Below are 11,234 nucleotides of genomic sequence, written 5' to 3' on the forward strand. Positions count from 1 at the left end.
AGCGATGATGTGGACTTTGTTACAATTTCATATATTTTTTTTTTGTACATAGAACTGTGTTATTTTTAAATTCCACAATCTTGTGAAAAAGGCAGTTAACAGATCAAGAAAAGCTTTTTTGCTGGAATAAAATTCTGAATATAGTACCTAATATTTATGCTTTATTTCATTCCCAGTTCCCATACTTTTTATGAATGAATAAGGAATATATAGCCTATATTTTTATTAGGACAATGATTTCAAAAGCAAATCCTAGTTTCAATGTTAGTAAAACTTTGTCATTGGCAAGCAATGAAGCTTCTGCTTATTGATTGAGACATTCCACACTTCTCAAACTATGATGTAAAGTTTTGCTCCATGATCTGTCTCAATCCCTTCATCATTTCATTTTGTACCACTGTAAATACCTGTCAGCTTGACAAGAAAGGCTTGCATTTAAAATAATGAAAGTTATAAAATAGGGAATGACATAAACAAAGCTCAATGAAGAATGGTTTATGCCTAAGCTACCTAGAAACACTGGGACATTGTTGCCCTGTTAAGAAATCTCTTCCATACCAAAATAAGAAATTGGAACCTAAGGTAAGTAAGCAATAAGTAGAACTCCTTACTAATATTAAAATGGGTCACATAGCAGATGAAAATTGGAACACTGTTATACTGCCTTGGCTAACTGACATGTCATTTAAGTGCTGCTGCAGTTGATTTATTAGTTACTAAAAAAAGTGCCCTAGTCTCATATTAGAGCTGCTGCATATCACTTAAGAGAAGAAATGTGGGTATGTATTGAAGTGTGTATGAACTGTATGGCAAAGAGTTTTGGTTTCTTCCTCAGGGTCAATGTTATGCAAACTGAAATTACCTGTTTTGTGTATAACAAACACCTAATTTATATTTCTTGGGATTCTCCGCAGTTATATTCCACTTCACAACAGAATGAAGTTGTGCACAATGTGACAGGTTGTTGGCTAAACATTAACTCACATTGAGTTATTTTATCAGACTTATTTATCAGCTGCTTCATTGTTTAAATAATTAACAACAAAGACAGATCTTTTGGTTACCTCTTCAGATATAGGTGGTGGTCAGAACCGCAATCAGTCTGTTACACATTAGTAAATAGCTGCTACAATACATCATTCTGAACTCAAACAACTGAAAAGTTTTGGTTTGTATGTCACGAAAATCTGAAAAGACATCGTCCCTTTTCGTAAATCTGGCATTGCTTCGTCCAATCAGATGATCGTAAGAATAAGTAAAGAAAGAACCCTAGTTTGTGATACACGTTGATTACTGAATTAACAAAATTGTATCGTTTACAGTGAAGACTAGCTATTCGTAATATTACATTAAAAACAATTTTTAATAAGAAGAAACGCGGAATTTCGCCTTTACAAGATTTTATTTTAAACAAAAACTTTGAAACAACCAATCTGATGACGTTACATGCGTATATGGTGCAATTAGCGACTTTAATACACGCAGCGCTATAGCACAATGGAAATGTTTTGGTCAGAGTGTCATGGTAGCGAGCCACGCCCCCATGGCTTCAAAAGGTAGTACGGCTGGGATACGTAGCGCCATCTCCCCTTATTCTTACCTCCATGGTCGCTAGGGTCTAGGCGTCTTCAACTGGATGTGGTAACTTCTGTGAACTACGTCACTTCCCGTGTTTCGCTGTCGCTAGAGTCTAGACGCCTTCAACTGGATGTGGTAACTTCTGTGAAGTACGTCACTTCCCGTGTTTCGCTGTCTCTAGAATCTAGTTCCGCCATGTCAGGTGTGCGCGAGTAGAGAACTGCTATACCGACATCCGCAAGTCGTATACACTCACCCGCTTGTACGAAGCCTTTCCGTTCGCCGGGAACTCTTCACTGTCAGCGTCCGCCAGGTCTGACTTTTGGTATGGAGATAACGGACGTCATACTTAGCATTCCCAGGGATGGTTGGAGAACATTTCTCTCAACGAGCAAGAACATTTCATTTGGCTTCCAAGTTCTTCTCCCTCTGACACTACTTTCCTTTCTTTCGCCTCGCGGTAAGATCTTTAAAAATAAGTACAAATCTAGTGATTGTCGAAGTGGGTTGTTTCTTTCTTTTAGTATAAGTACCACAAAGACATTTCTCCGTAACAGAAATGAATTTCGAAATTTTATTGCATTACGAAATACTAAGAAACGAGAAACAATCCATTGCCATTTAATGTATTTGCTAAGACTTCTAAAAACTGTTTTAAAAAATGTTTGTAATCATCCATACAGGGTGTATCGCAATGGAAGTAAAAAGTAACACTGTCTAACTGCACAACTCAAGCAAAAATGCTGGAACAAACACGGGTCGTAAACAAGACGTTCGCGAGGTAACTGCAGAAATGTTATTATGAGCCATCACTGACTCCAATATAAAATATTACCATAAAAAAGAAAAACTTTGACATGTAAATTTGTCCATCAGGTGGTAATTTACACTACCCGATCACCAGTATTCCAACGTCTACTACAGTCCGACTGAAATTACTTTACAGTTGACACTTGACACATTGTAGCTGGTTTGCTGAAACCAAGAGATCTGAATGTCACGCCCGAACGCTTCGCCGTTGCCGAACTGCCTCAACAATTAGTCCACATCCATTTCCTTGTCCGGATTTCTTTCTTGATAATATGTTTGTATCCCGAATCCTGCATCCGGACACGGACACACACACACACACACACACACACACACACACACACACACACGCGCGCGCGCGCGCGCGTATTTTGAGAGAAAAATATCAGTAAAAATGACCTCAGGGACGCAGGAATTACAATCTGATCCATTAAATGCCGAATAAGCACTAACAGTGTTCGGCCGTGGCCACCAAACAATGCGCTAGGAACTTCTCTTCGATGCAGCCTGACACTGTACTAAACAATTGCATAATAAAATCACATGTGTCATGAATAGCAAGGAAAGGGATCTTCAAATGAAACACGGCTACTATCCACCAAATTACCGCAATTATTCAACGAAAGTGTACAGTTTACACAAATGACATGTACACAGCAGAGGACAGAAGAGAGAAATAGTGAACAAGCCGCTTTCAACTATTTTATATCGTTAGAGAAACGAATGTGCCTCCTTCATTTTGTTTCACAGAATTTTCTTTACACATTTTGACTCTTAGACACTTCTTCACAAAATAATTCACGAAAATTAAAAATTAGTTCAACGTTTCTTTCAATTAATGTACAGCTTAGGGAGCAGCCTGATGAAACATTGGATACTGTTCTCGATTATTTGAAGGAACTATTATCGTGCAATGATTTAAAATAAGAAAATAGTGGCATTTTGTGAAAATAATACTAACTGCAATTTTGGAGGATAGAATAGTAAAGGGAGTTATAAAGTTTAAGCAAAATTCAATCTATCACTCAGTTGCAACTCACTGGGATTGGATATGGAGCCAGGGGGGTGAAACTCATATAGGGATTTCCGGTAACACGGCATTGGTTTGGTTCCAGGCCACTTGGAGCGCTGCAAGTTTAGCAATTTATAGTCTCGTGTTCCTATTGGATGACGTAGTCTTCCATAATTGTTTTGGTATCGTAGCAACGTGATCGTGATTTTTCATTTAAATTGCAGTGTAAGTATGTTGCTATTATTCTGCTTAATTTTTGGATGCATTCGTAATATTTGATGGTGTGATGATTCAGTATTTACTTTTTACTTTTGTTTCATATAAAACACGAGGTTGTATCATCACATTACGTTCTGTGGACTCTTGTATATTTGTTCCTGCAAAGAAATACAATTTCTGTTGCTCAGTTTACTTAAAGGGTAAGTATTTTCTTATTTCTGTTCATATTTCCTTGTATTTCATAGAGAATCCCATGCTAGCAGCTTTTGACATAGTTGGTATTCAACTTTCCGAATCCTGTAATGGAATATAATTCTGGCTTTGATTCATCTTCCTTTTTGCCACGAAGTACTCTTAGTGGGGACTAGTGCAGCAGGGGATACAACCCGTCGGCTTTGAACAATGACGTCACAAGTCGCCAGAGAGCATGTATTACAGAGATGAAAGAGCTGTGGAGAATGTTGAGAAACAAAGGAATGCGAGAGAGATAAACATTAATCTTGTCAAAGGCATAAGTGTTTTTTGACTTTTTAAAAAAAAAATCTCACGAGATAGAATAAACTGATCCTACTTTATTAAGCAATATCTTGTCAAAAGCCGAGAAGCGATTGTTCTTAATGTTCTAGCTCCCTTCAGTACGTAATAAGTGTTTTTTGACTTAAAAAAAAAAAAAAAAATCTCACGAGATGGAATAAACTGATCCTACTTTATTAAGCAGCTCCCTTCAGTATCTAATAAGTGTTTTTTGGCTTTAAAAAAAAAATCTCACGAGATAGAATAAACTGATCCTACTTTATTAAGCAATAGTGCTTTTTTGGCTTTTTTAAAAAAAATCTCACGAGATAGAATAAACTGATCCTACTTTATTAAGCAATAGTGTTTTTTTGGCTTTTTAAAAAAAAATCTCACGAGATAGAATAAACTGATCCTACTTTATTAAGCAATATCTTGTCAAAAACCGAGAAGCGATTCTTCTAGTGTTGTAGCTCCCTTCAGTAGCTAATAAGTGTTTTTTGGCTTTTAAAAAAAAAAAATTCACGAGATAGAATAAACTGATCCTACTTTATTAAACAATAGTGTTTTTTTGGCTTTTTAAAAAAAAATCTCACGAGATAGAATAAACTGATCCTACTTTATTAAGCAATATCTTGTCAAAAGCCGAGAAGCGATTCTTCTAGTGTTGTAGCTGCCTTCAGTAGCTGATAAGTGTTTTTTGGCTTTAAAAAAAAAAAATCTCACGAGATAGAATAAACTGATCCTACTTTATTAAGTAATCAGTAAAAAAACGAAATTGAAACATAACAGCAAAAGCTTATTAGAACACAGAACTGCTTTATTATCTATGCCTCGAAGTGAAGCCATTAAGATCTATGACTAAGGAATGACGTCATTGTTCAAAGCCGACGTGTTGTATCCCCTGCTGCACTAGACCCTCTTAGTGACATAATAAGTATCATTTATTGTGCCGTTTACTACATACCAAATATTGGACGTGTTACAATTGATTCGTAATGCCTCGAGTGTGTTCTATTTCCCGTTTTCGACAGTAAATATTCTGTTCAGTACATAACACTCTATCCAGGTAAAAAGTGTCTGTTGCTGTTGTATCGACAAAGGTTGTGTTCTCACATAATAAGACATTTGTTTCGAAGTCACACAAAGCAGGTCCTTCAAGCAGTTGAACATTTACACGTATTATTGTGGCAATATCCAATGCAGTAGAAATCTTCTCGCGCATTAATGCTCAACACAATGTAATACAGATTTACAGCTGTAACTGTTACTGATAATGTAAAGTTGAATTTGGTATCTACCATGGTATCTAGATGCTGAAATATACTGAAATGGTACAATAAGCAGTGTTTCTACCGCCTGATAGCACTGTTTAACGAAGTAGTGTTAAATATAGAATATAGTGCAACTATGCTCACGCAGATATATATAGAGTGATGTGCATATCCGTAGTAGAAATGAGAATTTGTTTCGTTTTTTCACTATTTTGTAGCAATACCACATCAGATTACAAGCCCTGATAACAGTTATCAATATTTCAGTACAGGATAGCTGCATTTAGACATAAGCTAATATGATTTTTGATAGTGAAATTAATTTCACATTGAGTTTTCTTTAACATTAATCAATGTAAACCATACCTGATCATTTTTCTCATTCCTAATTTTTGGTTTGAATAACATTTCAGACACATGAGGATGGATCATACAGGAAGAGAAGAATCCAGTTTGAGATTGAAATTGAAATACTCGTGCAAGTTTCCTGGATGCAGGAGTAGTTATTATGTAAAAACAAATTCCAAACACAAGAATAAACATTTCTATAAATTTCCACTGGAAATTGATCTGTAATATAGATGAAGGTGTCAACTGTAGTTATTATTATGTGTGTGAGGATCATTTTTATGAAGCAGATTTTGTGAACTTTACTAGACACAGGCTAAATCCTGGTGTTATACCAAAGCACATGGAATTGGTGTTGTATCACCCTCCCCCCACCCATCTGTGGTGGTGGTGGTGGCGGTTTCACCACATTGGGTGCAAATATAAGTGTGCACGAGACAGGTCACAATGCAAAATCTGCAGTAATACAACGAAGCAGTCCCCCTTTACAGAGCACAGATGAAGGTGAGTACAGCTTTTCATCCTCACCTGTTTATGACGTTGAAAGTAGTCCAGGTGTAATGGGATCTGGCGTTTCTAAACGTGATTTAACTCCAAGAAAACACAAAATGTATAAATCGCATAGATTTACAGTTTTCAGAGTGTGTAAATTGAAAAAACAGCTACAGAATGAGAGGAATAAACTGAAAATTCTAAAAGAGTTGTATGATGACAGGAAATTTCAGTTAATTGAAGAAGAGTTGAATGATGTGATTAAAACTTTTATTAATAGTCAGTTAAGAAATGCCAATATGCAGTCCACAGCAGTACGGTGGTCTACACAAGATAAGGCATTTGCTTTATCTATTTATAAGCGTGGTCCCCGGTTGTACAGATATTTGGCCACATACTTCTCCCTTCCATCTGTCAGGCTGCTCAAGGGAGTACTTTCCCACACACCATTTGATACAGGACTTAATCCAGCTTTATTAAACTTTTTAGCAAGGGAAGTAAGTAATATGCATGAAAATGACAAGTATTGTGCTCTACTTTTTGATGAAATGTCTCTGGATGATGGTATGTACTATGATGCACACAAACAGCTAATCTATGGGTATCAGGACTTGGGTCATTTAGGACGTTCACCTGTAGCTGCTAGTCAAGCATTGGTTTTTATGCTGAAAGGCATTCACAGAACTTGGAAACAAGTTCTAGCATATTATTTTACCGCAACCACTTTCCATTACACCCATTTGAAATCACTCATTGTTCACATCACAAGTGAACTACAGAATATTGGCTTCAAACTGGTTTGTACTGTATGTGACCAGAATGCAACAAACCAAAAGGCCCTTATGCAACTGTGTGAAGCAAATTTGTTGAAGCCCAGTATATTTCATTTTGTCGTCAATAATCAACCAATTGCTACCATTTATGATGAACCACATCTGCTCAAAAACACTAGAAATGCTTTGATAGATAATAAAATTCAATTTGATCCTCACAAAGCAGCAAAGTTTGAGTACATCAGTACAGTGTTCTTCTTGGATAAAAAAAACGGTTCAAAACTCTACCCAAATTAAAAGCACAACACTTTAACTTTTCTGAATGCCATGTCAAAATGAAGGTAAAAGTTGCTGCTGCACAAATGAGCCATACTGTTGCAGCTGCAATTGAAACATATGTTTCTACTCACACATTACCATCTGACGCTATACACACAGCTGAGTTTGTGGAAAAGGTAGATAATCTCTTTGATTCACTCAACAGTAATGAGCAATATCCCAGGGATGGAAAACAATTTAGGTGTGCTTTATCAGAAAATTCGCCACATTTAGAAATGTGGTATAGCATATTGAGGGAAATAGGCAGCTGGCAAATAATGGATTTAAAAATGGGAAGAAACAAGACTAATATGTTTAGCTTCATAAAAGGTTGGAAGATTACATTACAGTCTATTATTTTCTTGTGGAAGACCTTGAAAGTGGTTGGCTTTAAGTACTTAAATTTAAAGGCGTTCAATCAAGATGCTTTAGAAAATTTCTTTTGTTGTATAAGACAACATGGTATTGCTAATACAAACCCAACTTGTTTTCAGTTTGTACAAGCTCTGAAGACTTGTGTTGTCAATCATATGACTTTGCCTTTCAAACCCATGAGTGTAAGTAACTGTGAAAATGATGATTACACTCCCTTGAGCAGTTTGTGTTACTTTTTGGCAGCTAGTGGTAGGAGTGACCATTTAAGTGAATGTGAGATGAAAGACACTGATACATCTGAGCAAATTTATTCTTACTCAGATGGTATCATCGAGTCTGTAGACGATCAACAATCCTTAGCCTATGTAGCAGGCTGTGTACTAAAAGCCATAGATGTACCAGATGATTGTGAAACATGTAATACCAGTCTCTACTCCTCTGTTGTGACTGAATCATTTGTTTACCTCATTTAAAGAGAATAGTGAGGAGCATTCTCATTTGAAATATGCAAGTGAAAGAGTCATGATTTTCCTAAGGGCACTCCATGATCAGCTGTATGAGTATCTAAATAGTCATGGTCACACAACAAGACTACATGATAATTAAAAAAAAAAATTTGTTCTGTCTCATACAACAATTTGTAATAAACATGACATTGAAGAGAGACTTCTGAAGACAAGTATTCCATTTATAATATACAAGGATGTGAAAGAAAAGAAATTTACAAACAAGAGGAAATTGTGTATGCAACAACTTAAAAAGAAGTTCAAATCATGTTAAAAGACTTTGTATTTTGTTTATTATGTGTACAATGAGAGTAAGTTCCCTATACATATACAAATGTTCTTGTATCAAAATCATGCCTTTGATTTGTTATGACAAAATCTGGTAATTCAGCAGGCACATAACTTAACACTTTCTAGATTTGATGATTGGATTCTAAAAGTGTAATGAATAAAGTGCTGTCAAGGGGAATTTGTGTTAATTTTCAACAGTGTTTTCAAAGAGGAAGTAAATAAATAAAAATGTTAAAAACAAATGTTGTACCAGTGTCTTCTTTCATTATTTAACATGATGGGTGTTGCCAAAATAACAGCCAAGTTGGGGAAAATAGAAAAAAAATGTTATGAGTTGCAGTTCAATTTCTTTGTATGTCTCATTGGCAAAAACATTTTGGCTACATTCATGGAGTGTCTACATGCTCTGCTCCCAATTTGTGTTTCAGTTGATGTAAAGTATTATTTTGTGTGTCTCATAAATTTATTTGAACTGTGCAGAAGTTAAATTTCAGATGACTGAATATCCATAAATAACAATCATCAGAAAAAATAATAAATCGGATTTTGTAGACTTTACAGTACATCCTTGGTTTGTAGCACAGATTTTTTTGTAAATGACCTCTTGGTTATCCATTAGCTGTGTAGTTATTTATTTGTGTAACCTACTATTCCACTTTCGATCATTCGAGTGGACATAATATGCTTAAGGATATGTGGAAACGTAAAAATATTTATATATGCATGCAAAGTCAGATGATTTTCGTCTGCCATGTGCTAAAGCTCGTTTATTTCCACATGATAATGCCCACACGGCCAAAATCGCAATATTGAGTTTTACAAAAGAATTTCACAGTCAACAGGTGACGTCGTAATTTACGAAAATTTTCACAATGTAAACTGCAGCTACGAGTAGTTAATGTTTGTTTTTGATTGAGATTTCTTTTATATATTACTTTGCAAGATCTCAAAAACCTTTATCACTGCACTATGCGGCCCACATTCAAAGATTAAATGAAAAATATTGTCCTCTAATTCGCGTATTTAGAAACAAACATCAGAGATTTTCGCGCCATATTTTTTTCGTATTGAACTTCACAGCCAGGCCACAAGTAGCGCTGGTGTCGTTCTATGTTTCCGTATAATAATGTGGTCTTTGCACTTCTACTATATTGGTGTTCTGTGTATGGAGCCCATATAGTTCACGGCACGATTAGAGCAACTCCAGATTGTCTCCCTGCAGACTTCGAAGGTATGATGGCTCGCGTTAATGGCGGCGCTTGAAAGAATTTTCTAAATATTTCAGCCCTGAAAAAGCTATCTTCTGAACAAAAAATTTCATTCTCTTGCCAAAAATAAAAAAATTAGAGACGACTGTGCAAAACTTATTGAACACCCTTTCTTTTTAACCGCTCATATCTAGTAGATGATGGGGTTAAAAGGGACTTTTCTTGTAACGAATTATTACTGATTTATTTAAGAACAACGTACGAACTCTGTTCAAAGAATTCTGGAACATTCATAACTTCGCGCCAATGGTATGTTGGAGTGAAATGCGGTTGGCATTCCAGTACATGCCTGTGTTTAAGGGGCCCACACCCTGCCTATCTAACCCATGTTAATTTAGGCAAGTATTTGACCCATTTCTGAAAAAAACTATTTGATGCAGGACCTTAGTATTTTACTGTATGTTACATGATTCTAATAGAGTTCACTGTACTAAAATCTACTTTTTCAATTTTATAGTTTTTAAGAAATACTTTTTTTAATTTATTAACAAAAAATATTAATTTTTTCTTCAGAAAATATTTTTTGTGGACTTCCTATTGGGGAATTATTAATGAATGTAGCACCAGGGGTGGATTTTTGTGTTGCGCAGAGTTTCTGAAATTTTCATTCATTTATCAATGATAGTTTCTGATGTAATGAGGTATATGTACTGAAAATTTTATTTTGCGGGAAATTGTCTTTAAAGAAAAAACTTCGGAATTTTGTTACTTACAGTTAATTAAAACTGTCCTGCTGCATATGGTGGCCCTTCTTTGGCGTCTAACTGATCTTCCAGCTTCTTTTTCACCTTCCCGGATGTTTGTCTTGCTTTCTTGGTCGTATTTGATGCAGACCTGTCTGCATCGGCTATCCTCATTTTATCGCAATGTTGCAGCCCAGTGATCATATTTTCACCAGGATTAATTCCCAGCTTTTTCAGTACCCAACTCTTTCCAATATTACCACAGTTGAATGTAATAACAGCATCATGAACTCCTAGTTTCATTGTATGCATGCCTACAAATACAGTTTTAGGAAGGCAGTTCCAAATTATGCTGTTGAAACATATATTTGGGTTCTGTGTCATTTCCTTAGAAGGTCAGGATGAGCCAAGTCTCTGAAAATAGGTTTAATTGCTGTAATAACAGCAGCAGGAAGAGAATGCTGGTGAGAATTAGATTTTCCAGTTGCCTGAGCTCTATTGTATTTGCACCACGAATTTTCTCCTGATGGACACAATCCATGACGGGCTTTATAATCAGTAGAGGACTTATGGAAGAATATAGACCAAACATCTCTCTTCATTGCATCCAGATTTCCTTTATTTCTCCTAATTGCCAGCCCATAGTATACCTGCAAGTTTTCTATTTCAGTTTTAGTTAACTGACCCTGTCCAGACAACAATTTTCCATCTTCTAATTTTTTTCTCATCCTTGTTCCTAAACGTTTTTGAACATGTCCTACACATTCTATTTTG

Source organism: Schistocerca piceifrons, chromosome 11 (assembly GCF_021461385.2).
Source record: "Schistocerca piceifrons isolate TAMUIC-IGC-003096 chromosome 11, iqSchPice1.1, whole genome shotgun sequence".
Classification (NCBI taxonomy): Eukaryota; Metazoa; Arthropoda; class Insecta; order Orthoptera; family Acrididae; genus Schistocerca; species Schistocerca piceifrons.